Here is a 26,266-nt window from a genome sequence, read left to right as displayed (position 1 = left end):
CAGGTTTGGATGGGGCCTGAGACTCTGCTGTTCCTAGGACCAAACTTAGGGGAGCAGAGCTCTAGAGGAAAGTTCTGAAGTAGAAGTGTACCAACGTGTGGGAAGACTGTCACCTGGAGTCTGTAAGTGACAAGGAGGGTAGATGGATGTGACTGGTATCCGGAAAAGTACCTGGCTAAGAAGATAAATGACCAACAGCATAAGGAGCTCCTGGTTCTTAAGAGGGTAGGGACCAAGTCTTTTTAATCTGTTTGCTTGAGTGAATGCCCAACATGAAGGAGATGGTTCACTGAAATCATCTCACATAATCCTTACTTGTGTGGGGTCCACCAATTTATCCCCATTTTCTGTCCTCCTGTGTGTGTGTGTGTGTGTGTGTGTGTGTGTGTGTGTGTTAGAATGTTAGTTTTACAAAAAACACAATTGCTTTATATTAGTTACTCTTCCCGAACCCACCGTAACATATTTAACTCCACACTTTGATGAACTTTCAACCAAATAAGCTTACACCCACAGTCCGAGACAGACATTGCTGTCATAGAAGAGAAGACTATACCAATACAGCTCTGTAGTTTTAAACGAATCCCAGGGGCCCAGAAGGGGCTTAGACAAAGCACTCCTTCAAACCAAAGAACCTTCAGGTTTACTGTATGGTTTACTCAAAGATACACCTAGATTTCCAAATTTAATAATAAGGTTAAGTGTTTAAATACACAGGAGTGTAGAAAGCATTATAACTATGTTTGCCAGAGGAGATGACAGTCTAAATGAAAAACCTTCAGGAACTATCAGAAATATCAGCACAGATGTCTACATAGTATAGTCTTTAGTTTATAAAATGAAACTGCCATCAAAATCCAAAGTGAGTTAAAGCTTGCATTGAAATCTAGGCAAGCAAACAGTCGCTCTTTATCTTCCAAAATGCAAGACTCTGAAGAGTAAATTAGATCTATCTTTTATCAACCCGTACTATATCATGTTAATATAAAAACATACTCTATAGACATAAAAATGATCTTCCACCACAAATTAACAAAATAGATGAAATTCCCTTCATATGTGAGGAACAAATTTCAGCAATCGCAGCTAATAAGGACACCTAATAAAAGACATTTTGTATCTTTTTTTTTTTCTTGAGATGGAGTCTCACTCTGTAGCCCAGGCAGGAGTGCAGTGGTGCAATCTCAGCTCAATGCAACCTCCACCTCCTGACATTTTTGTATCTTTTGATGATAAAAATATTATTTAAAGCCCAAAGAACAAGGTATTAAAAAGAAATTACAGCAGTGGTCCTACACCTTGATGGTACATTAGAATCATCGCAGAAGCTTTTTTAAAATCCCAGTGACCAAGGCACACATCAGATCTGTTACACTGGAATCACCGGACATGAGATTCTAGCATCATTGTTTTCCTAAGCTCCCCAGGTGGACTGCAGTGTACAGCCATAGCTGGGAACCCCCAAATTAGAGATTATTCTATAGATATCTTCCAGATCAGAGTTCCTCTTAGCAAGATCATGGGCCCTTCATATGCTGGGACAAGAAGCATTTGTCTAAAGCCAAGTGTTTGTCTAAAACCACCAGTTAAGATGGTGTACTGTACAAGCCACCCACCCCCAACCCTGGGAGTAGGGCTGAGGACCATGTACAGCCAGGCTTCCCAGCCTTAAAATGCAACCCTGATGAGGCAGGGTTCAGGAAGCCACTCAGTCTGTATTTGCAGGGGGCATCTCCCTGACAACAATACAAGAAGCACTGGAGACAGTCAGTGACATGAACTGACACACAGGAGGTCTTGTTAATGCCTCCTTGTTAATGCCCAGCAGAGCAGCATCACCCAGGGTCAGTGCTATTTTCAGAATGGATGCAGCCCCACTGTGACTCTGAGGGAAAACACAGATCCTCTGTAACAAAAATAATACAGAGAAATGTGTAAGTTTCTTAGCTGTTGCTCCTCTGTTGATAAAGCTGCAAAATTCACCTTATCTAAATGTTAAAAGTCCTCCATGTTTACCATTGATGCCCTCCAGGCTTTCCCTAACCTAAATCCAGCTTTAGATACTGTTGCTTGGTTTTATTTAAAAGTAAACTTCTGATGGGAATGGATAGAGTGGAGATGTTTTCAAAAACTCCACAGGAACCAATGAATATTTGCTTTAAATGATTTAAAGGCAAAATTTTACTCAAAAATCTTAAAGGGAAATCAAAGATACTACAGAGTTTTTAAAGATAATATTTTAAATAACAAGAACATCTTAAAGCATAAATTTGGAAAGGCAGGAAAATGTCATATAAAAATATGCAAAGATTACTTTTGTTAAAGAGAATTTTTATTAAAAAAGAGCGAACTCTACAAGTCCTTGACAACATGAACTCTGACGGCAGGCTCTGAATCACTGATGCTATTAGGCAGGGGCCCTCAGTCATGCCCTGGAGACTCTCTGTGCCTCACCTTACCTGTATGTCACAGGAGTTAAGGTTCTGGAGTCAAATTCAGATTCAAGTCTGCACATGTTAGCTATGTGAGCTCACTTAACCTCTCCGTGCTTCCCTCCCTCCCTTGCAACACTGAAAGACAAATAGTTACCTACTTCCTGTGTGAGGAAACTGGAACCCCTGTGCTCTGCTGGTGGGAATGTGAAATGGTACAACCACTGTGGAAAACAGTATGGAGGTTCCTGAAAAATTAAACATAGAATTATCACATGATTAACGATTCTACTTTTGGGTCTGTACCCAGAATAACTAAAAGCAGGATTTTGAAAAGATATTTGTGCACCCATGATCATAGCAGTATTATTCATAATAGCCAAAAGGTAGAAGCAACCCAAGTGTCCATTGGTGAAAAAAAAGTGGAGAAACACAAATGTGCTCTATCCAGACAATGGAATACTACTTGGCCTTAAAAAGGAAGGAAATTCTGGCACAAGCTACAACATGGACAAACCATGACAATGTTATGCTCACTGAAATAAACTAGACACAAAGGACAAACACTGTATGATTCCATTCATACGAGGTTCGTAGAGTGATTAAATTCAGAGACAGAAATTAGAATGGTGGTTGCCAGGGGCTCAGTGGGGAGGGGATAGGGAGTTCCTGTTTAATGGGTACGGAGATTCAATTTGGGAAGATGAGAAAGTTTTAGAGATGTGTGGTGATAGTTACCCAAGACTATTAATGTACTTAATGCTAGTGAACTCTATGCTTAAAAATGGCCAAAATTATAATTTTTATGTTTGTACATTTTACCACAATAAAAAATAAAAATTTTTAAAAATGAGAAAGAATAGTACCTATGTCCTAGAGTTGCAGTAAGGATTAAACATACGGGAAGTGTTGAGCGTGTCCCCGGAACGGAGTAAGCCTTCCGTGGATATCACTGCTATCTTATCTTCCTGCCTTTGTAGCTCCCCACAGTCCGTGCCACAGTGTTTTACATGAAAAGATGCTCACTGTCTAGACTCTGATTCGCTCCCTTGGAGCTATACACCTTCTGCGACAAAACGTTTCTAGCCCTGAGCCTCTTTCCAGCATGAACACTCCTTCATTTAGAGAAAATTCCCACTGCCACAGGATGAAGATGAAGAAGCCACCTATTTCTAAACTGAGTCTTCATCTTAAATAAAGCTGAGGTGACCCATTGAAAACAACTGACTCTACTGTTTTTATTTCTTAAATGGTTTGTTAATAATTTTGGCTCAAAATGGTTTCAAAGGCTATGGTTATCATACAAATCTGGTAGAAGAGAGAAGAAAGTCCCCTTGCTATTCATAAATATACTCTCATTTTTATCTTTACCAAGACTATTTTATTTCTTTGCCTGTTCCTTTTTAAAATGTTTTATTATTAAATTTCCAAGCACACATAAAAGGAGAGTTTAGCTAGCATCAGGTTACCAGCTTCAAAGACAATTTTAACCCTTTTGATTCAAACACCTAAGACTAAAAAAAATTAGAATAACACCATCAATTACAATTGAAAGAATTTCTAACTCTAACAATAATCATCATCATCACTACTTCTCTTTACTTTTAAAAGATCTTTTAAAAATACCTCTTCACCTCCTTTCATTTCTTCCTTTGAAACTTCAAATAATTTCAGTGCCCACCTTGCTAGGTTATTGTGAGGATATAAAGTATATGAAGGCACAGAGCTTGGTGTCTAGCATGTGTTAGTCCCTGAGAAATACTAGTTCTCCACAGACTGCTGCCTCATGCCACTCACCAAGACTGAGACCCACACCCCCATCTGTGGTGTTAAGAGGTATATTGGTTTTCGCCCACAGTTACTGGCTCATAACTCCCACAGCCCTTGTTGTGAGCGTGTTAGGCCATGTTGGGTGTGTTAGGCCTCAGGGGCAGGCCCCTGACCTCCTGCCCTCTTTTCACTTTATGTTCCCCCAGCTTTCTGATTGTGGGTCTTAAGACCCTTCCATGAGAGAGTCCTACCCTATAATTTGGGGGAAGGAATGCTGATGTTACGAAGCTTCCTTCCATAAAAAACCCAAGGGTCAGGGAGCTTCCTGATAGCTGAAGACATGAAGGTTCCTGGAGGATGGCACACCCAGAGAGGGCATGGAAGCTCCACGCCCCTTCCCCCATACCTTGCCCTGCACATCTCTTCATCTATATTCTTTGCAATATCTTTTATAATAAGCCAGTAATAATAAGTTTATTATTACTAAGTCCTGTGAGCCTCTCCAGCAAATTAATCACACCCAAAGAGGAAGTCATCAGTCAGAAGTTCAGGAGGCCAGGACTTGTGACTGTCCCGGGAGGGAGACGGGGGGATGAAAGAAGGGGAGGCACTCATGGGGACTGAGCCCTCAACCTGTGGGATCTGACACTATCTCTGGGTAGAGCGTGTCAGAACTGAATTAGAGGACACCCAACTGGTGCCTCTACTTGGTGTATGGGGAACAACTTCATGCATTTGTTCACAGAAGCCTTCTTCTGTGTTGATGATTACTGTAGTGTGAGAGTAGAGGAAAAATACCGAGAGTTTTTCCTACACACCACCATATACAAATAATTCTCCATTCTTTGTCCTCTACTCCTCGTTTCCCTTCCTAAACGCTGGTCCTGGCTTCCTTCCTGCTCCTCCACCTCCTTCTACCCCACGGATCCCAAACTCAAATGCCTAGTCACAAATTCAATCATCAAGAAGACCCCAAATATAGTAAGTGGCTAAACTGAACTGATAAATTATTTGCAATTAGAGCACCTGTTCCTGAATTAAAACTATAAAACACACCTCTTTATTATTTATAACTATACAGAAAGTCAGGCTAGATGCTAGGTTGTATAATAATCACAAACAGAATTCATATGCATGGGGTGTGTGTGTGTGTGTGTGAGTGTGTGTGTTTTAAACATTAAACTTCTTTTTTGATGATCTAAGAAGTTTTACCTGATAATGAGATTCATTTCTTTGCAGTACTTCTCACCTGTGGCAGACCTGCCACCTCTAATTTGCTTTAAAAGGAATTCTAATCACCCAATCAATCATGCTCCTGACCTTCAGCCTTCACAGCCACTTCACTGTGGTCAAAACTGGCTCTAAAAATTCCTGTTGTAACAGTTCTGTTGTTCTCAAGTTCCAAAATACCAACAACAGAGATATAATTTGAACAAACCTTCTGATCGATGAACAAAAAAAAAAAATGGTATATGGAGTTTCTATTTCATCTTCCAACAAGGTTATTTAAATAAAAGTGAATATCTATGATATTATTAAGTAATAACGTTTCTCCCATTGGGGTTTAGAGATTTATAAATTGTCCAAGTTTCCCGTAGCAAATCTAGACTCTTCACCACAAAAATTACATGGCCCAATTGTGGTTTTAAATACCATCTTTTATAATGTAGACATACAGAATGGCCAAGTAATAATCCTTCCATCCCCACCTCCTCCCCTCCTAGCATACATGCAACCTTAAATGCATCAGCATCCATCTTTCCTGCTTATGTCCTATGTGGATGCAAGCAGAAGCTTTCTTGCCTAGGCCAAAGCCACATGGCTCATTCACTTCAGCACATAATTTCTCCTACTAAAACAAAAAGCATCCCCTCTCTTGAAAATCCTTTCTTGATAGTTACAACTCCCTCTTTCATGGCCTTGTATCTTTCTTTCCCAAGAAGGCACTGAGACATAAACATGAAACACTTCTTGTTTGCAATTCCTCAACCATTCACTTCTCAACCCAGTGAATTCCGAGTTCTGCTCCACCACTGCACTGGAGCTATTTCCAACAGTGCCACCACTGGCCTCCTATTTACTCAATCCAGTAGCCATTTGTCAGTGCTTTTCTTATCTGAAATCTGTACAGCACTGGCTGCCACTGATTGCACATTGGTTGCACCCTCTTCAGAAGTGCACCTTCCCTCAGTTTCTATGGCCTCTCTTCTGGTCTTCTCACCTCCCTGAACACTCCTACTCATCTTCTTCAAGGATCTTCATTGTTCCTATCACTCAATAACCCCAGAGTCCCATCTTTGGCCCTCTTCTCCCTCTACTACATACCTTTCTATCGTCTCATTTACCTACAAATGTAATAGACTTCAATTGCCAATTATACACCAAGGTCTCTTAAATATTTATATTTCCAACACCAGTCTCCCTAAAAAGCTCCAGGCCACACGTGCACCTGTCTAAGCAAGACTTCTCCACTTGGGTGTCCCTCAGGCACCTCAAACTCAACACAATCAAATATACTACCACTTTGTGCATTTACTACCTGGGTGAATGCTACCAACTACCACCTGACTACTCAATCCGGAAAACTGAGAGGCATCCTTTAGTCCTTCTTCTCTTCAACTTCTCATATTCAATCAGGGGCCAGGCCTGATTGCTTCCAAATCCCAAATCACTCTGAGATTTGTCCATCTCTCCATTGTGCCTATTGCTGGCAGTTCAAGATTTCATCATCTCTCACTGAGATTACCAAAAATATACCACAAATGTAGTTATCTGCCACCAATCCACACATTTGCCTCTGGTCTGCTCTCCAGGATGCTGTCAAAATGATTCAAAACACAAGTCACTTTTCTGCTTAAAACTCTTTAGGAAAATCTAAAGTATTTTGCCTTCATAATTTATTTCCTGAATACCTGACCAATCTCATGTCTTGTCATCAATTACCTCTCTGGAAACATGGGCCATACAGATACGTGTGTCATACAAACATAGCTCCCTAAGCCAAGGAAAGCTCTCCCAGCCCCTTCACCTGCTTACCTCCCATTCGTCCTGAAAATCCCCCTGAGAAAACCTTCTCTGATTTGATCTGTCTGGGTTAGGTAACCAACCCTCCTTTCTGATCTCAAAGCATATATCTGTCTATCTATCTAGCAATGATCACCCATATTACAGATTTTTACTGTAGTTGTTTACTTATTCGTCTCCTCTACCAGACTATGCACTCTCTGGAAGAGGAAAACAGTATATCTTATTAGACTTTGTATATACAACAATTAGCACATTTGTAAAATTAACAAACGAATACTCATAAAGAAACCTGATTCTTCATCAAATATATTCAATATTTAATTTTTTTTAAGAGATGGGATCTCGGTATTGTCCATACTGGAGTGCAGTGGCTCAATCACAGCTTACTTTAGCCTCAAACTCCTGGGCTCCCTCCCATCTTAGCCTCCCTAGTAGCCGTGACTACAGGCATACGCCACCACACTCGGCTATTCAATATTTAACTCTAAGGGCAAAAAGAACTGATCTCTCACTAAATATCAATTACAGAAAGACTAAATAATTATTTTTCACAAGAAAGATCTTGGACTTCATTTTCTTAAAAATTATAAAAGTCAAAGAGGACTATTTTCCCCAAATTGGAAAGTTTAGGGAGTTGGGATCACCATTGGCCTCTTAAGCCTCTTCACCTACCTCCCACCTAATGCTCCAGGACCTCACCTTCAGAGAAATGTTTTCAGCAGCACTGGATTTTGGGAAAAAAATTAGAAGATGTTCAACTTATTCAAAATCAGCATCCTACTAAAATTCCAATGATAAATGAAAGGATCAAGGTTAAGCAGCAGCTTCTTGTGCTTAGATCTTATAGTAGATCATGTCAACAAGACTGAATTAAAAAAAATGGCTAAGTATTTTTTAGGTAAATGCTAATGAAGCCTGTTCTTCTTGGCAAATGCACATCACACCATAAAGTTTCTACAACCATTTCTGAAGTGTATGAAAGTGATAAAGATACAGGTAGATTCTTATATACAATATATGCTTCAAGAAGACACCTGGAAAGAAATTTTCCTGCTAAGATTAGCACAGGCTAGGCATTGGCTCACACCTATAATCCCAGAATTATGGGGAGGCTCAGGTGGGAAGATCACTTGAGTCCAGGAGTTCAAGACCAGACAGGGCAACATAGTGAAACCCTGTCTCTACAAAAAAGTTAAGAAGTAGCTGGGCATAGTGGTGTGTGCCTGTAATCCTAGTTACTCGAGAAGCTGAGGTGAGAGGTAGGAGGCTGGGCTTGTGTCCAGGAGGTAGAGGCTACAGTGAACCATGACTGTACCACTGCACTCCAGCCTAGGGGACAGAGTGAGATCCTGTCTCAAAACAAACAAACCAAAGATTAGCATAGTGCTGCCATTCTAGAATTATTTAAAGCCACAGCCAGGGGGAATAAAAGGAAAATACTACCAACTAAGGTTGAGCTCATCAACCAATCATAGGTCATCAAAACAGGAGTATGACAACTTAGGGTTTTTGTCCTTCAAGTAGAAAAACTGAGCTACCTTCTACACTGAACATATCCTGCTTTAAAAACTCCTATATTATTGTTTTCTTTGTTTTCAATAACTTGTTTTCTAACTTTGAAAATTTAGAAATAAACATATTGTGCATTTTAAGTTGTCAATAAAACCGATAACCAAATTGCTCTGATTTTTTCTCCCAGAGTTTGCAATGGAGTTTGCAATCCCACAGGTAACTTAAATGCAATCTGTGAGATACCATGGTTTCTTTCCACAGAACCTGCCAGCTTTGTACAGAAAGTGAACAACCTACTGAGAGAAACCTCTGTATCAGGAAGCACGAGCTGTCAAGTATTTCTGTTTCCCTCACACACAGTCACTTGCCATAACAGTCAGTACAAAACAGATAAATAGGGGTAAAATATCATTGACTTATGACTGTTATTGAAGATTTTAGATACCAAAATGTACAAAAAATCAACTTTCCTGTAGTTTCAGGAAACATAATATGCAGCAAGCTATTTCTTATTTCTGTTCAAAGCTATTTTACACTGAAAAACACCATTATCTAATAATCAGTCTTGAAAATTTTATACTCTCTGACTAGCTTTCAAAAAAAACGCTGAACACAAAGGAGTGGCATTCCTTCTGTTTTGGATTTTCTCTGGTGCAAGAATTCAAACTGAGGCAAGAGAACAGGGTTTGGAGGCAGGGAACCTAAGGCTGATTCATGATTCACACTGACTTCCTACAACTAAATCAAAAGGAAAACCCCAACTTCCCAAGCCCAAGAAACAAAAGAACCAGAGGCTACTTCTCCCTGCTTTTCTCCATGCAGCAGATGAAAAATTGAAAGTACCTCTGATTGGTCCCCTCCTGCAACCAATCAGACTGGTCACAGGCCAAGTCTTCATTTGCATAGGAATGTAACTTTGTAACTTCACTTCAGCCTCTCAGTAGTCCCTTTCTGCAATCAATCAGACTGGTCATGGGCCACTACTTCATTTACATAGAACGTACACCAAGTAACCAACAGGAAACCTCTAGAGGGTATTTAAACCCCAGAAAATTCTGTAACTGGGCTCTTGAGCTGCTTGCTCAAGGCTGTTCCAATTCAGTGGAGTGTACTTTCAAAATCTGTGCTTTCTTTCATCACTTTGTTTGTGCATTTTGTCCAATTCTTTGCTGAAAACACCAAGAACCTGGACACCGTCCTCCAGTAACAAAACCAGTGCCTAATTTGGCAAATAAACAAGCAATTCTATTATGTCCAATCTTTGGAACACTGGTAGAAAGCATAGAATACTCAAACTTTTAAGCATTAAAACTCAAATGTAATTCCTTGAGTTTGGGCTTAAATCTGGAATGTGATTCACATTACACATTAAATGTGTCATCAAAATATTTTATTAACATTTTCTTACATTTTAAAAAGTATTTCAGTTATCACTGTTAAAATCAGTCATCAAAATTCTCCCACTCTAAGGGCAGGCTGATTGTGAGGAAAATGTAGCAAATGTAGGAGTAATATTCTTAATGATTCTAACGTTGAGAGTTAAATATCTTAGAAATTCAACCTAGAATATTGAGAGTTAAATATCTTAGAAATTCAACCTAGAATAAATAACTTCATCTACGCCTATATATGTTTACAACAGCCCTAAAATTAGCAACATTTTGATGATGGAATCAATATTCTTAGTGATTCTAATGTTGAGAGTTGAATATCTTAGAAATTCAACCTAGAATGATTTGATCTAGGCCTACATATGTTTACAACAGCCCTAAAATTAGCAACATTTTGATGATGGAGTCAATGAAGTAATAACAAAGATTGAACAGTAGCTGTTTTCTCTCACCTATGTCTTACAAAGCCAGTGGAGAGGCATTTTTTTTTCTAATTCTCTGTCTTTTAAGAGCATGTTCTCGAGCTCCTTGAGAAGAATGGAAGCTGCATAAGAGCAGGGACTTTGTCCCCAGCCCCCATCTCCACATAATGCCAGCACCTGCAACAGTGCCCAGCATGCACGTGTACTTGTTGAATGAATGGGAGAATCCACCCACGTATGTTCAAAACCACAGGTCACAGCTATGTCCTAGAACAACTCTCATCAAACTTAGTAGCATTAGAAAGCATATTTGGTGATTCATACAGCGCACAAGTGAGAACAACCACCTTGTCTTCATAATAAGGTATCAAATGAAGGTGCTCCACAAAGAAGTGATGATCCTAAGTGTTCTGAAAGTGATTCCTTCTTGGAAAGCAGGAGGGATTGGTGTTTGGGAGAGGATCAGTGGTATAGGTAATGTTCTTTTTTGACTAGAAAGATCAGTGTATTTGCTTTGTAATAAATCGTTGAGGTTTTAAAAAAGAAGTCGCTCTAAGCTATTGACTAGAAACATCAAAAGAAGCAGACAGCAAGATCTCAGGACAGATGGTTGGACAAAACACGACAGACGATCACTGGACTCAGCACAGAGGGAAAGCAAGATCCAGAGGAGAAGATCTTTGTCACCCAGTCCTGACTGTGACGTTGCCAATGAGCAACATGGGAACAAACCTGTTGGACGCAGTGACACTCCCTGGATAAATATGAGGAGGGTTCTGGGAACAAGGCAAGTGAGAGGAAGGAAGATGACAGAAGGGAGAGGAACAGAGAAAATATTACAGGAGAACATGACAGATACCTGCACTACCTTAATAATAATCAGAGGCCTCTGTGACTGCTTTCCTCATCCCCAGCCTCTGCCTTCAGCTGAATGAACAGCTTTAAATTTCCCAAGTGTGGCCATGAAGATGAATCATCTCTTAAAAAAACCAACTGGAGCCACATGGGGCTGGGATAACTTGAAGAGCTCCACATCTTAAAGAATTCTCCATGTGTACTAACAGTGTTTTTCTGGAAGAGACTGACATCCAACCATTCAAATAAACAGAGCTATTTCTGATACAGAATTTGTGGCCTTCTACAAGGTCCTCCAAGGAAGCAGCATCGACAGAAAGTAGGCCAACTCTCTAAGACTCTGTCCGTGGACTAGGGAAGGGCTACGAGGTGGGAGAAAGTGTGAAGGAAAGGAACAACAGCCCGAGCGTCACCTCACTGGGCTTGCACAAGGCCAGGGGCAGGCTGATTTCAGGGACAAGGGAGAGCAAGAAGAAATAGGCAATGGAAAAATGGCCACTCTCAGTGCCAAAAAGACAATCAGGATAGAAAGAAGAAACAATGCAGCCGGGAAGGAACAGGTCATGGGGTGGGTTGAGGCCACCTCCGTGAGCAGTTCTGAGCACTAGAACAGGATGACAATGAGGATCACTCCACCATTTCTCTTCTCTCTTCCCCACTAGCACCACTGCCACCTCTGACACAAGGTCCACAGCAAATGACTACAGCCCAGTTCCCCACAAACAGAGCTAAGAAGCCAAGTCAGACAAAGGAAAGTCTCGGGTTCAACATGCAAAATCAAATCTGAAAACGTATCACACCCGGGAAACTTGCTTGGCTTTGGAAAGAATCAACACCAAAACCAAACTGAGCTTGTCTGGCTCTTTACCTAAAGAGCTAACCAGGCTAACAGTAAAGCTGGAGCTAACAGGCAGCCCTCAACAGAGCCAAGCTACGGGGCAATGACCGTGCTCTGTGCTCCACGGACGACCAGATCTGGGGGCCACAGGCGCAGCCAGTCTTCCCGTGTTAGGTCTGATGAGGTCAGGCTTTCTGCATTCACAGTTCAGAGGAAAACAGGACCTAGGAGGAGTTTATCACTCTGAAAGATTCTGCAGTGGCACTAAAATTAATGTGGAAATTATTTAACATATAGAAACTATTCTCTCACACACACATACACACATGTCAACACATATGTTACATACATAATAATAAAGTATATATTGTGCATGTTCTACATTATATATATAATTATATGCTATTAATGTATTTTGTACCCATATCATACATGTATTTTATAAATACATTACATATAATTATGTATGTAATACACACACACTCATACACATACACATAATTCATTTCTATATACAGAGTGATACAGCTTGGGTAGGAAAAAGCACTTTTTATCCTGAATAGAAGTACAAACTTGTCAGGCACAGTGGCTCACACCTATAATCCTAGCATTTTGGGAGGCCGAGGCAGGCAAATTGCCAGGAGTTCGAGACCAGCTTGGCAACATGACGAAACCCCGTCTCTATAAATAATACAAAAATGATCCAGGCATGGTGACATGCAATTGTATTCCCAGTTACTTGGGAGGTTGAGGTGGGAGGATCACTTGTGCCCAGATGGTCAAGGCTGCAGTGAACCAAGATCACAACCCTGCATTCCAGCCTGGGTGACAAAGTGAGACCCTGTGTTCAAAAAAAAAAGTATTAACTTAGTACCCTTATGATAAGCACCATAAGACACTGTAAGTAAACATGGACAGTCAGATTGTAATTCTATCTAGGAGCAAGGGGTTACAGTTGACCCTACTGACAATAATCAATCCAATGTTCACTTTAAAGTGTACTAAAAGCAAGCCTACAAATTACAGTGTATGGAAATCAAGTATTTAAAGGAGGATGAGCAAATAAAATTACCTTTATCCTGGAGAAAGAGACATAAGAAGGGCACAGCTATCCTATTTGAAATGTTATGATGCAAAAAAAAAGAAGAGCTGTGTTCTAGGCAGATGTATAAGACCATGGGTGGAAAGGAGCGAGGAAAGTGGAAGAACCATATTCTCCACAGGTATGAACTTTCTTAACAACTGGGGCAAACAACCGGAGTGAAGAAGACCCATGCAAAGAAGCAGCACCCAAGACCGAGGAATTCCAGAGAATGCCACTGAGGAAAGAGGCCCCAGCCTCTAAGATCACCTCCCCCTTGACTTCCATACTGCATTTCAATAGAAGAAAAGGCTGGCCAACCGGAGCCTCCTTAATCACCTTCCAATAGATAGCAGGCATAGTATGGGGGAATCTTTCCGGAAGGCATTGTTTTTACTTAAACAAAATCAAACCCCCACCCCATGCCTACTCCATGGACCAAGACCCTTTCACATGTAATTTCTAAAACTGTAAACCCAAGACCCTTTCACGTGTAATTCCTAAGCCTGTAAACCCAAGACCCTTTCACGTGTAATTCCTAAGCCTGCAAACCCAAGACCCTTTTGCATGTAATATCTAGAGTTGTAAGCCTATATAAAAGCAGAGCTTCTCTGTTAGAGGAGCTTGGCTGTTAGACAACTATGTCACCTTGCTCCTGGCTGAATAAAGCAACCCTTCCTTCCTAGTTAGACGTCCAAGAGATCTGTTTCTCACAGCCGCTCCTGCTTCACCTCAAGGGCAACTGCTAGCTGGGCTGCATGGCTCCTTTAACACCCACAGAGATAGCATCACCGAGAAAGACACTGAAACATGACCTAAATGGTGTGACTGACATTTCAAGAGATATGAATTCCTTCTCTACCTGCCCTAAAGCTGCTGATAGGGAACTGCTAATGGAGAGATTTAAAAAGCAGTCTTCCCTGAAGAGAGAATGCAGTTGCTGATGCAGCCTTCCATTCAAGGAGTTATTGTGAGCACCCACCATGTGTGAAGATGAGCCCTCCGTGGTCCTCTGTGTCCTCCTACACATTTCAGTTTCTTAAAAGTAGCTGAGAACAGGATTTTGCTTATACAGGTACAGTACACATTAAGAAAAATGTTCAGAGGACTTAAAGTGTCTATTCTCCTCAAGAACCAAACCCCACACTTCTCTTCAGCACAGGCCTCATCCTCCAGTGCCTGGTGGTCCCCCATCAATCTCTCCAGATCCCGCCTTCCTTCTCTTCTCCCTCTGGACTCCTCCTCTGGCTTACTGCTCCCCTCAGTTGCCTCCTGGACATTGCTCCCTTGGCCTGTTTGGTCCCTGCATCTGATACTTCTCACCCTGACTGCTTCTGCATCTCAGACAGATCAGACTCCTGTCAGCCTCACCAACCTGCGGCCTTTTCTCTCTCTCTTCAAGTCTCCTGAAATATGTATTTGCTGCCTGCCCCCTCTGCCGTCACTTTTTCTCCTTGCTACCTGGCTTCTCAGAGTCAGGCGCACAGCAGGCACTCTACACATGCTGGAGCTAGGATTGCTAACAAAACGTTAGAGGTTGAGTGAGAAGCTGACTTGGGGTGGGTGTGAAGACTGAGTTTGTTTCAGACACGCTGAGCTCGAGGCGATGGCAGGCCATGTAGAAGAACACGTGAAGCAATGCCTGAGACAGGCCCGCACTAGTGATCATGGGAGTCAAAAGGCCAGGGAGGGAGGCTCTGGAGAGAAGACAGAGGTGCTGCAAGGAGGAAGACCCACCAAGGACCACAGTGCTCAGCTCTTCACACCACAGAAGACAAAGAGGGAGAACATTTCAAGAAGGCTGAAATGAGAACACTGGTCAGGGTGTGAAATGCCACAGATGAGTGGAAGGGGATAGGGGACTATAAACAAGGTGAGGGAGTGTTAATGTAGTCACCAGGAGGTGATCAGTGATCTTTGAAAAATAGTTCCAGTGATAAATAAGATGTAAAACATAAGCACTATTTATGATCTATATGCAGAAATCCCAAATAAAATGTTAACAAACAGAACCCAGAAGCCATGGAGGGAACACTGCACCATAGCAGGCAGACACACCATAAGTCAAGACAGGAAATGTATTTCTCTACTTTATCCTATGATCAAAAGAGAAACAGCATACCATCAGCTCCCCAGACATTTGACCAAAGTTAACATTCCTTCTTGATAAAGACAAATAAACTTTTAATAAAATAGGAAGACTGCTGCCTTAATATATCCACCAAAACTCCAGAATAGTGATTTATGAGAAACCACGACCAGCATTCCATAAAAGTCCAACCCCTGAATAGCAAAATGAGAATCAGCTAATGACAGAAAGTTCCCCCGAAATGAATTACAAATCCCTCTGAGAGCTATAAAAAGGTGTTCAATATCATTTATTAGAGAAATGCAAGTTGAAATGACAATTAGACACTATTTTTAATGTGCAGATTGGGAAAGATCAAATTGTTTGATAACATTATCAGTAAGGGTCTAAGAAAGAGGTATTGCTGGTAAAACCTTTGTAGAAGACAATTTGGCAATATCTATCAACATTTTAAATGCATATATCCTTTAATTCAGCAAGCAGTAATTTAACCCTACATATATAACCATTTGTTTGTGTGCACAATGGTTCCTGAACAAGGATATTATATTCACTAAACAATCTGTAAATGCCAAAGACAGGAAAGAAATTTTATTGATTGGGGACTGGCTAAGTAAATTAATAAAGCAGCTCTACATGTATTGATATAGGATATCTGTGGGATATACTGTTAAAGGATAAAAACAAGATGCCAGTGGTAGCTGACACTTTCTAGAAATGCAATATAAATGTAATTTATGCATATACATGCACATATAAGAAAATGTCTAAGAACTGGTCAGAGGTAAGAGCTGAAGGACAGAGACAAGAGAGAAGCTGATTTTTCATCCTGTATGCTTTTATGCCTTTTGAATTTTTTTTTTTTTTTTTGAGACAGTCTCATTCTGTTGCCCAGGCTGGAGTGTAGTGGCATGATCTTGGCTCACTGCAACCTCCATCTTCTGAGTTCAAGTGATTCTCCTGCCTCAGCCTCCCAAGTAGCTGGGACAACAGGTGCCCATCACAAGGCCTGGCTAATTTTTTTTTTGAATTTTTAGTCAAGACAGGGTTTCACCGTGTCAGCCAGGCTGGTCTTGAATTCCTGACCTCAAATGATCCACCCACCGCAGCCTCCCAAAGTGCTGGGATTATAGGCGGGAGCCACCATGCCTGGCCCTTGAATGTTATACTACATACATTGCAAGCTAGTGGCTTTATGGCCCCTCTCCTTTATCCCCACTGTTCAGCTGGCCTCTTTCTTGACAGTATCTCTGCTATTTGGCCCTCCTTTCCACCCTCGCCACAATGGACATAATGAAGAGACCCTCAGTATGTTCCTCCTGGAGAAATACAACAGCTTTTAACCACTTTCCCTTTGAAATAATTTAGCTTCTCTGATTGACCTTAGGCACCATTCCCGGATCCATCTTTCTAAAGCACAGTTTATTAAGTTTCATAAAACCAGGGTTCTACTTGGCCTATCAAAGTGTCCCACATGAGCCCCAAGCCCCTTTCTCTTCCAGGGACTACATCGCACACTCCAGCTGATCAAAACTCGAACAGCTGCTCTTTTTTGCCCTACCACTAACCCTCAACTCCAGTGGCCTCATTTATCAGGAATGTCCATGTCATGTGTGTCTCCCTTCCCCATGTGCACAAGCTGAAATAGCACGTGGCCTCCAGCACCTACTGAAACCACCACCCACCTCAGGAGCTTCCCCTGGTGTCCACCTAGGAAGTGAATGTTCCCTCTTCTAAGCACCATGGACTGTGTGTTTCTTTTGCAGGCCCTGCAAGAGGCTGCCTTTCATGCCTGATTGCTGCTGCTTCTTTCTAAGCAGCCATGGCAATGGTAGGCCTCTCCCCTCAGAGGCTGCATACCCTGCTCTGTTCCTCAGTCTCCTGAGCAGTGATATTCCCCTAGCGATACAGAGCAAGTCCTCTGGAAAGGTAACACTTTCCTTCAAAGTCCAAAATTCCTAATGCTCATTAAATGACTAAAGAGCCATCTGAATCCCTAAGTTTAAATGTACTTACTTTGCATGGTTGCACAGCATTTACAATATTATTCTGACAAGCTAGGAAGTATTAAAAAATATTACATAACAATTACTGATTCTTTTTGCCTTTCTCAGTGGAGCCTGGTAAAAAGTTTGGAATATCAAGCACATACTCAAGACAGTCCATTTTACCACCTGTCACTTGAAAGTCATTTTCTAGAATTATTGTTTTCTTAAATGAGAGAAATGATCTGACTCAGGGTGAACAGGTAAGGTTAGTGATGGCTAAGAGCACTGACTAAATTGAATGGTTTCAGTTCCTTACGAAGTGTCTACCATTTCCCAATATAAGGCAATTATGCATTTAGTTAGGCTACTGTCATTTTAAAGGAGGTGATCCCGGTAGACCCACAGAGAGATATCATTACTATATATTGGTTTGGACAGTCACTGTGGACAATTTTAAAATATCATCAAATTCACAGAATAGTGGTTACCAGGGGCAGGGGGTTGGGAGAATGCAGAGTTGTTGTTTAAGGAGTACAGAGTTTCAGCGTGGGGTGATGGTGTTCTGAAAACTGGATGGTGGTGTTTTACTCAACCATGTGAATGTACTTAATGCCACTGAATTGTACACTTAACAATGGCTAAAATGGTAAATTTCATGTTATATATATTTTACTACAATTTTAAAAATCCATCATGAAACACGGAAGTATTTTGTGACACAGTAAAAACAAAACAACTACAAGTTCTTTTCATTTCTAATTTAAAGACTGGAGTAAGACAAAATAAATGAAGAGTAGCCGTTTATTTTAAACCTGATGCCTCTAATACATGAATTATTTAAGTTTATTCTATTAAATCTTTTTAAGTCTTACCTTCATTTGGAAAGTATTAATATATTATTAAAGTTTAATCTGCTAATTCTTCTTTTTTAAATCCCATGCTTTGTTTAAGAAGCTTTTAGACTCCAGGACCAATCCATGCTATGTAGTCATAAGGCAACAGTTGCATAAATACTTGCTGATAATGGTTAGCCCTACAAAGGAAATTGTGGAAGGCCTGAGTGCAAAGTAAACCCAATCTTTACTCCCCAAAGTGTCATCCCTCAAACTAAAGTCCAGGATAGCTCCTGCCAATCTGACAGAATACAGTTAAAATAATATAAATAAAAAATAAAAAATGAAAAGAAAATACAATGACAATAATAGATCTTAAAATGTCACTAAAAACATAAGATCTTCTACCCTACATACTTAACTAAACCATAAAATATACCTACTATATATTGAAAAATGAATTATAGCCGGTGCATAATTCACTGTAAACCCAGGTACTTTCTGAAGCTGTGAAGGCCTAACAATTCAAGTAGGAATCAGTAGAAACCTAAAAATAGGAGTAGAGACCTTATTTTTTGATTTAAAAAAAGAATGGCTGGGGAAGGCCTATCTGAGGAAGTAAACTTTAAATCAAGTATAAAAAGATAAGCCATTCAAAAAGACGGTTTCCAGATAAGGAAACTGAAGTACCAAGGTTCTCAGAAGGGAAGGCTTAGCATGTTTCAGAAAATGATTTTAGTTTATTCTACAGCCATCTCATTAAACTTGAAACACCAAGCAAAGCATTTAATTGACACCCAAATCTATTCCAGTGGGGAAGTTAGACAAAGTCTATATATTATCCAAGGCAGTTCTCCTTCTCCCTGTAAATCACCTGCCTGTCATTTCATTTCCTGAAGCACCAACGTCTGAGTGGGCAGGTACAGAAAGAGTAATTAATTTTGTTACTTCATAGAAGAGAAAAAATAGGCGTAAATGAGTTTCTGAATTACTGTAAATTTTAACTAGCTGTGTTCTTCCATGCCACTATTCACATGGGTAATCAAGATCTTTTCATCATAGGTTGAACAGTTTCCATTTAAGGGCAAGTTATAATTATTTTTGCCAAGGGTAAAAAATGCACACAGACTTCAAGAGCAGTATCCAGGAAATGTAGCTGGCGGCCACACAGCCACAGCACTGTTACTGTTCCACAGACAGCTCACAGATAAGGAACCAAAAACATTCCTAGCCTTCAAAAGACAGGACTAAGGGGAAGCTAGATGTTTTCAATGCCTTTGCCCGGTGTAATGGTTAGTCTTATGTCAACATGACTGGGCCTTGGGGTACCCAGATATTTAGTTAAATATTATCTGGTGTGTCTATGAGCATGTTTCCGGATGAGATTAACACTTGAATCAGCAGACTTAAGTATAAAGGATTGCCCTCTCCAATGTGATGGTCCTCATCTAATTCATTGAGGTCCTGAATAGAAAAAAGGCTAAGAAAGACTTCTCTCTCTGCTTGTCTTTCAAGCTTTGACATTGGCCTTCTCTTGTCTTTGAATGGACCTAGACTAGAACTTACACCATCGGCTCTCCTGGTTCTCAGGCCTTCAGTCTTGAATTGAAATTTATGCCATGTACTCTCCTGGGTCTCCAGGTTGCCAACTACAGATCTTGTTATCCTTATCCTTATTTTATATATCTTATTTCTCTATATTTCTTTATAGAAAGATATAGAACCAAACTAATACATTCTGCAACTAACTCAACTCTATTTATATACACTTGTCATTCTATTACCTTTCAATCTTCTCACTGCCTTTTCAACTCAAGATTGCTTTCTAGTATCACATCCCTGGCTGTGTTCATCACAGCACACCATCCTCAGTTCAAGTTCTCTTTCAAAGATCTACACAAAGCCTCTGCAGGACACATCAACAAGACCCCTGAACAGTGTGGTCAGTCGGGCCACAAGCAAGCGCTGAAGCCACCTATCTTCTTGTGCACACAAGGCCTCCTAAGGATGCCCGGAAGACTCTACCCTCCTCTCTACTTAGTAAAAGCCAAACCATCTAGGCATTTCCTTTCCTTCTGTATTTCTTTGAGAGAGAGAAAATAGAACCTCTTTTGCTGGAAAGAGCTATAGTGTATGATACTGGGGGGCAGGGGGAGGCTGCATCTCATACCAAATTAATTCAGACTCAAATGTGGAAATCATGCTACTCATGTCAAGTTTTGATGGTTTTTTTTTTTTAGCCTAATAAAGGAAAGACTGTTGCTAAATAACCAGGAAAACTGAGTGAAGTTTAATAGTTATGGAGGACAATGTTAAGGAACATATTTTAAATCCACACAGGTTATAACATCCATCGAGTATTTCGGTAAGAAAAATAAGGCTTCTTTCAAATAAAGTATGCCATTAACATTATCATTTTTAGTAAAAAAAAAAAAATAAAAATTGTAAAAACCACTTCATTTTACCATATCTTGAAGAAACCATTATCTTCTACTATTAAAACACCATGCAAGTTAAAAAACAAACAACCTCAAACCTGTGTTCTTATCGGACCCCAGCACTCATGGCAACAATACCAAGCCCTGCTTACACACCCTCCTTATTTCAGAAAACCAAAGCACAGTTATGAGAGTATGTTATTAATCTTTACAATGTTCCTAGGGGTAAGGAGAGAATAGATTATTTCAGTTCTGCTACTGAAGAAAGTAAAGGAGGAAAAGGTCATTTATTCACAGATCACACAAGCTAGTGTACAGCCAGAGCCAAACTCTGATCTTTTAGGGCTATGCTCAGTCCTTCCCCACTTCAGGATCACACTGTAATAACTGAAAATGTCAAAAGTCAACTGCTTTATTTGAGATTATAATTTATATTAATTACAGATGAAGTATACTTTAAGAAGAAAACATTGAAAAGATTAAGGTTCTAGTCCAAACAGCAGGATATGAGATATTAAACTGCTAAGTATCTATTCTGCTAACACTTCCCTCATTTATGAAGTCAGGATATCCAAAAGGACTACGTACAGTGTTATTTCTTAAAACAAGGGGTCGGAGGGTAATACCGTGTTAAAATTTTATTGCAAAAAATTTGCATGGACAACATGATGTTAGGATTTTACTGCAAAAAAAATTGGAATAATGCTGAGCAAGAAAAAAAGCCAACATTCTTGTATATTATCAACTATGAAATATAAAGATTTAAATAAAAAACAACTGGGAGGCTGAGGTGGGCAGACCATGAGGTCAGGAGATTGAGCCCATCCTGGCCAACATGGTGAAACCTCATCGCTACTAAAAATAAAAAACTTGGCTGGGCATGGTGGCGGATGCCTATAATTCCAGCTACTTGGGAGGCTGAGGCAGGAAAATCACTTGAACCTGGGAGGTAGAGGTTGCAGTGAGCCGAGATCACACCACTGCAGTCCAGCCTGGTGACAGAGCGAGACATCGTCTCAAAAATAAAGCAAAACAAAACAAAAAGAAACTGAAAGTTCCAAAAATATCTTTCAAAATATATTCACTCTAAATCTGGTGTTGCTGATAATAGGCTATTACACAGAAACAGATTTTAGTTTTGAAACTGCCAGCACCCTTTATGGCCTAACAGAGATTATATGATATATAATCTCTTTACAAACAAACGTATAAAGTATTCAGAAAGTGGCATTCCTTAACTTTAATGAGTTTTACTGCATTTTCTTTGTGGCTGAACTTGTAGTTTTCTGGTAAATAAAAAAATGTGTATTAATAGAACTATTTATAAAATGTATCTGCAACCACTCATTTGTAATTGATATCCATTTTCTTTTCCTCAAAAATGTAACTAAAAATACGGTCATTCCAAAATCTCTTGGGTTGGGTGGATCACGAGGTCAAGAGATCGAGACCATCGTGATCAACATGGTGAAACCCCGTCTCTATTAAAAATACAAAAAAAATTAGCTGGGCGTGGTGGCATGTGCCTGTAATCCCAGCTACTCAGGAGGCTGAGGCAGGAGAATTGCCTGAACCCACGAGGCGGAGGTTGCGGTGAGCCGAGATCGCACCATTGCATTCCAGCCTGGGTAACAAGAGTGAAACTCCGTCTCAAAAAAAAAAAAAAACCAACTATTTTGTCATTCTAACCTGCTACTTTATTTCATTTTTGGTTTCTTTTAAGTTTTTCAAAAAAGTCAAACAAATACCTAAATGTGACAAGTAACAATTAATCTGAAAAAAAAAAGAAATACTGTGAACCAGACCCTGCCTACAAATCCAAAAGCTTTGAGTGGCATGACACTGCACTCATTATCTGTGCCTTTATCCTGCTTCTTCTTCAGTCACCATTTGATCAATGAATGACAGAAAGGTGAAGTTAATTACAGAACACTTCTATTTGAATTAGGCTTAAAGACCACAGGGAGGAAAAACTATTTCTCCTTACACCACAGTGTTCTGAGGCTGGCTCAGGAAATACTGAGCCTGCACTGAGGAGGAACAGGTGGATTTCAAATCAAGGCATAACAGTAACACGTGTTTGCTCCTCCTGTGCTGCCTGATTTATAGAGATGAGAACAGACAGGCAGAGAGAAATCCTTCCGGGTCAGCCAAGTCCTCAGGCATGTCTGGACAGCCCGACATGCCCTCCTCCTGGATGCCCGGCTACCTGAGGGACCACTCCCATCACACCAAGCCACTCGCTCTCCTCACCATTTCCTACAAATAGCCTGGTTTGGTTTTTGTGTTGTTGTTTGTTGCAATAATTATGCACATAAGCCTGTGCTTATCTAGGGAGATAAAATCAGTTTCAGCTGGGAAGGAGCTTGAATTCTGTAATATTTTAAAAACACATCACACCTGTGTTGAAAAGAAATAGCGGGACACATTGCATGGGGGCAACAGGCACAGATGGGTGCCCTCTGCCATTCTACTCGGCTGTCTGACTCGGGCTTGATGACTGTGGTCCTCCATCCTGGTGGCACGTTAGAAGGTTCTGGAGCTTTTTAAAGACCTTATGGCTGCACCCCATCCCTAGAGTTTCTGTATCTTTGGTACAGGTAGAACCCTGATATCAGTGTTTATTCTAAGGTTCTTGGCAGTCTAAAGTGAGGCCAAGGATAGCTAACCAGTGGGCTAATGAAACTAGAAGGTTACCCATCTGCCAACTCATATGGCTGGAAATAACTCAAGAGACAAAGGATTAGATGAAGACAGGTCTGACCTCTAGGTTTGGTTAGATAATTCAAACCTTGGTCTCTGATCTAGACAGAAGTGCAAGGAGAAGGCATGTGACAGCAAAGAGCTTGAGCTCACAGTCATCCAGACAAGAGTTCAAATCCCAGCTTCACCAATAACTAGCTGTGTAACCTTGGTAAATTTGTGAGAGTTCTTTCAGCCTTGATTTTCCCAGATGTAAAATGAGACTCAATTATATTAGATCTGTGTTTTGCCAAGATTAAAATGAATAAGATGGAAAATTAGTGCAACAGGTATTCAAAAGTAAGAGCTGTGTCAATGTCTGAGCAATCCAAATGAGGTATGGCAATAAAGAGAAGCAACCCTTAGTTCATCCCTTCACATGTAAGAAGCATTCAATAAATCACTTCTCAAACTTTCACAACTGTAGGACAATCTCCAAATTTTTCTTAAGTGAGTTACAAAAATCTCTCATGGCTAACACATGGAGAGAGGATAGCTTACTTATTAAACAAAATTGCCAGTAATGCCAAACTTTGAAAAAGACAGAAGTAATTAACTTGAATGTCAGAGCAAAGGAAAAACACTTAAGAGCCTCAGCTCCACATCTAGAGAAAAATGGATTACTTAACCAAGGGGCAGAGAAGGAATCCAAATTCCAGAACAATCATATCCCTGTGGCTTTAGAGTCCCATGGCCTTGGGTTCAAACTCCAGCTTCAACACTTCAATACATCATACACCCTTGAAGCTTCATTGTATTCATCTACTAAACAGAGATTCTGCCATCTATCTCAGAGTTCTCATAAAAAGTAAAAGTGAAATGTCGAGAAAGTGCTCAGCACAAGGTGATGTTCGGCCAATCTGGTTTTATTTCCCTTGCCCCAGCTATACTTTGATCTCTGGTCAAGAAGTTTCTGATTAATAATGCCTCTGAAATATTTCTTCTTCATGAATCAAACAACTGTCAAACCTAGTGAGCAAAAATTCACAGACAATCCTATTAAAAGTCACTAGAAAGGTATCTTTGGGAAAGTGGTTTACCTTTTGGAAGTGGACAATTAGAAAGGTAACAAGAGGGTAAGATACAAATTGAGATACAGATGATTTAATTCCATTGAATAGTGACTTCAAATCCTACATCACATTTCCAATGTCTGAACTTCAACACCATTGCAAAAAAAAAAATTGATTAAAAAGAGTAAGAATGATAATATCATAGGTTTATTTCTTGTTCTTTCATGTACAATAGACTGTAATATCCTTCCAAATCTTGAAGTTGTCATCAACTGACCGGATCCCACAGGGGCACTCTGTGGTGGTACAGACTGATTACTAAGCAGCAAAAAAATCACATTAAATTATGAGATTCATATAGGAAATCTGTATCAAATTCTACAACTAAATGACACAAAAGTTGAGATATGTGATCAACTGACAGACAATTGCCACTGGTTGACAGAAAAAAAAAACCCAACCAGTTTTCTACTAGATTTATAAACCTGTGAAATCTAGCAAATCACAGATTATGTTATATAATTATTATTATGGTTAGAATGAGACAGATGAGAAGTAGAGGTATATAATTATATAAACATGAAAATGACTTATTTTTTTCCAGTAGTCTACAAAAATCCATCAGCATGCACTCTTCTGAAATATCACAACCAATATCACTGTTACACAGGTTTAGCCGTTTAAGGGCAATCTGAGTATCTGGCACTGTAACTAACAATTGGTCATACCTCTCAAGTAGCTCTCAGACTACCAGGGAACCAGGAGTGAGAAACACATAGGTTTTCAACTAAAACACAGGAAGTGACTACCCAATATGGGGAAAGAGAAAAAGCAACTAAGAGCAAAGCTTTCACAAAAGTGACTCTTGAGTGGTTGACTGCTCACAACATTAGACACTGTGTACACCACTTCCCAATTCTTTGGTGGCTTCATGTTGGCATCCTGAAATTGAGTGTAAATGCACCCACCATGGCCAAACACTGCAAATCAGCCTCCCTCCCTAAAAACCAGTTACTGAACATCTATCAGCACACCAGTGATCTTAATGGCAAAGTTCTACTCAGCAAAGACCACAGGTGCAAAGGACTAGAGGAAAGAAAGTGTGAAGACTACCAAAGAGCAAGTAGTTCAAGATAAAAGAAGTGTAGACAACAAATGGGGTGGTAAAGAATAGGAAAAGAGGCCGGGCGCGGTGGCTCACGCCTGTAATCCCAGCACTTTGGGAGGCCGAGGCGGGTGGATCACGAGGTCAAGAGATCGAGACCATCCTGGTCAACATGGTGAAACCCCGTCTCTACTAAAAATACAAAAAATTATCTGAGCATGGTGGCGTGTGCCTGTAATCCCAGCTACTCAGGAGGCTGAGGCAGGAGAATTGCCTGAACCGAGGAGGCGGAGGTTGTGGTGAGCCGAGATCGAGCCATTGCACTCCAGCCTGGGTAACAAGAGCGAAACTCCGTCTCAAAAAAAAAAAAAAAAAGAATAGGAAAAGAAAGGGATTTGGGGGCCACATACTGAGGAGCTAAGAACACTTATTTTTGTCCTAAAGAAAAAGTAAGGTCAATATCATTAGAAGAGCAATAATAATGACATATGTGTTATAAATATCACCCTGGAACTCACAGGGGAGGTGGAGCTGAAGTTAAGAAACAGCAAAGACACACCACCTTTAACATCTATAACCTATCTGTGAGTGACTGCCACAGTGAGGTAAGATTGAGGAACAAAACAAAAAAGCAGCAGTCATTACATCACAATATACACAGCTTTTAACATAAGCCATACTGACCTGAACCTCAAAAACTCAGGAGCCCCCAGACTATGAGAAATAACCA

At 40.3% G+C, this 26,266-nt stretch overlaps 1 protein-coding gene across 5 annotated transcripts in view; it reads right to left on the bottom strand.

The window, feature by feature from the left end:
- FARS2 (phenylalanyl-tRNA synthetase 2, mitochondrial) overlaps positions 1–26,266 on the bottom strand; it is a 512,246-nt gene that overhangs the window by 465,618 nt on the left and 20,362 nt on the right. For 2 of the 5 annotated variants that reach the window (XM_064362954.1, XM_064362953.1), the window contains exon 2: positions 2,590–2,680. The exons of 1 other annotated variant lie outside the window; for it this stretch is intronic. The gene's annotated coding sequence lies outside the window, so the exon portion shown is untranslated. The remainder of the gene's footprint in view (positions 1–2,589; positions 2,681–26,266) is intronic. 2 more of the 5 variants (XM_064362955.1, XM_064362952.1) reach the window with 1 other exon arrangement.

The sequence above is a fragment of the Aotus nancymaae genome, unplaced genomic scaffold (assembly GCF_030222135.1).
Source record: "Aotus nancymaae isolate 86718 unplaced genomic scaffold, 86718_ANA_hifiasm-v0.15.2.pri h1tg000051l, whole genome shotgun sequence".
NCBI classification, from domain to species: domain Eukaryota; kingdom Metazoa; phylum Chordata; class Mammalia; order Primates; family Aotidae; genus Aotus; species Aotus nancymaae.
Note: the sequence above shows the minus strand (reverse complement) of the source record. Positions and strands in the feature narration are given on the sequence as shown.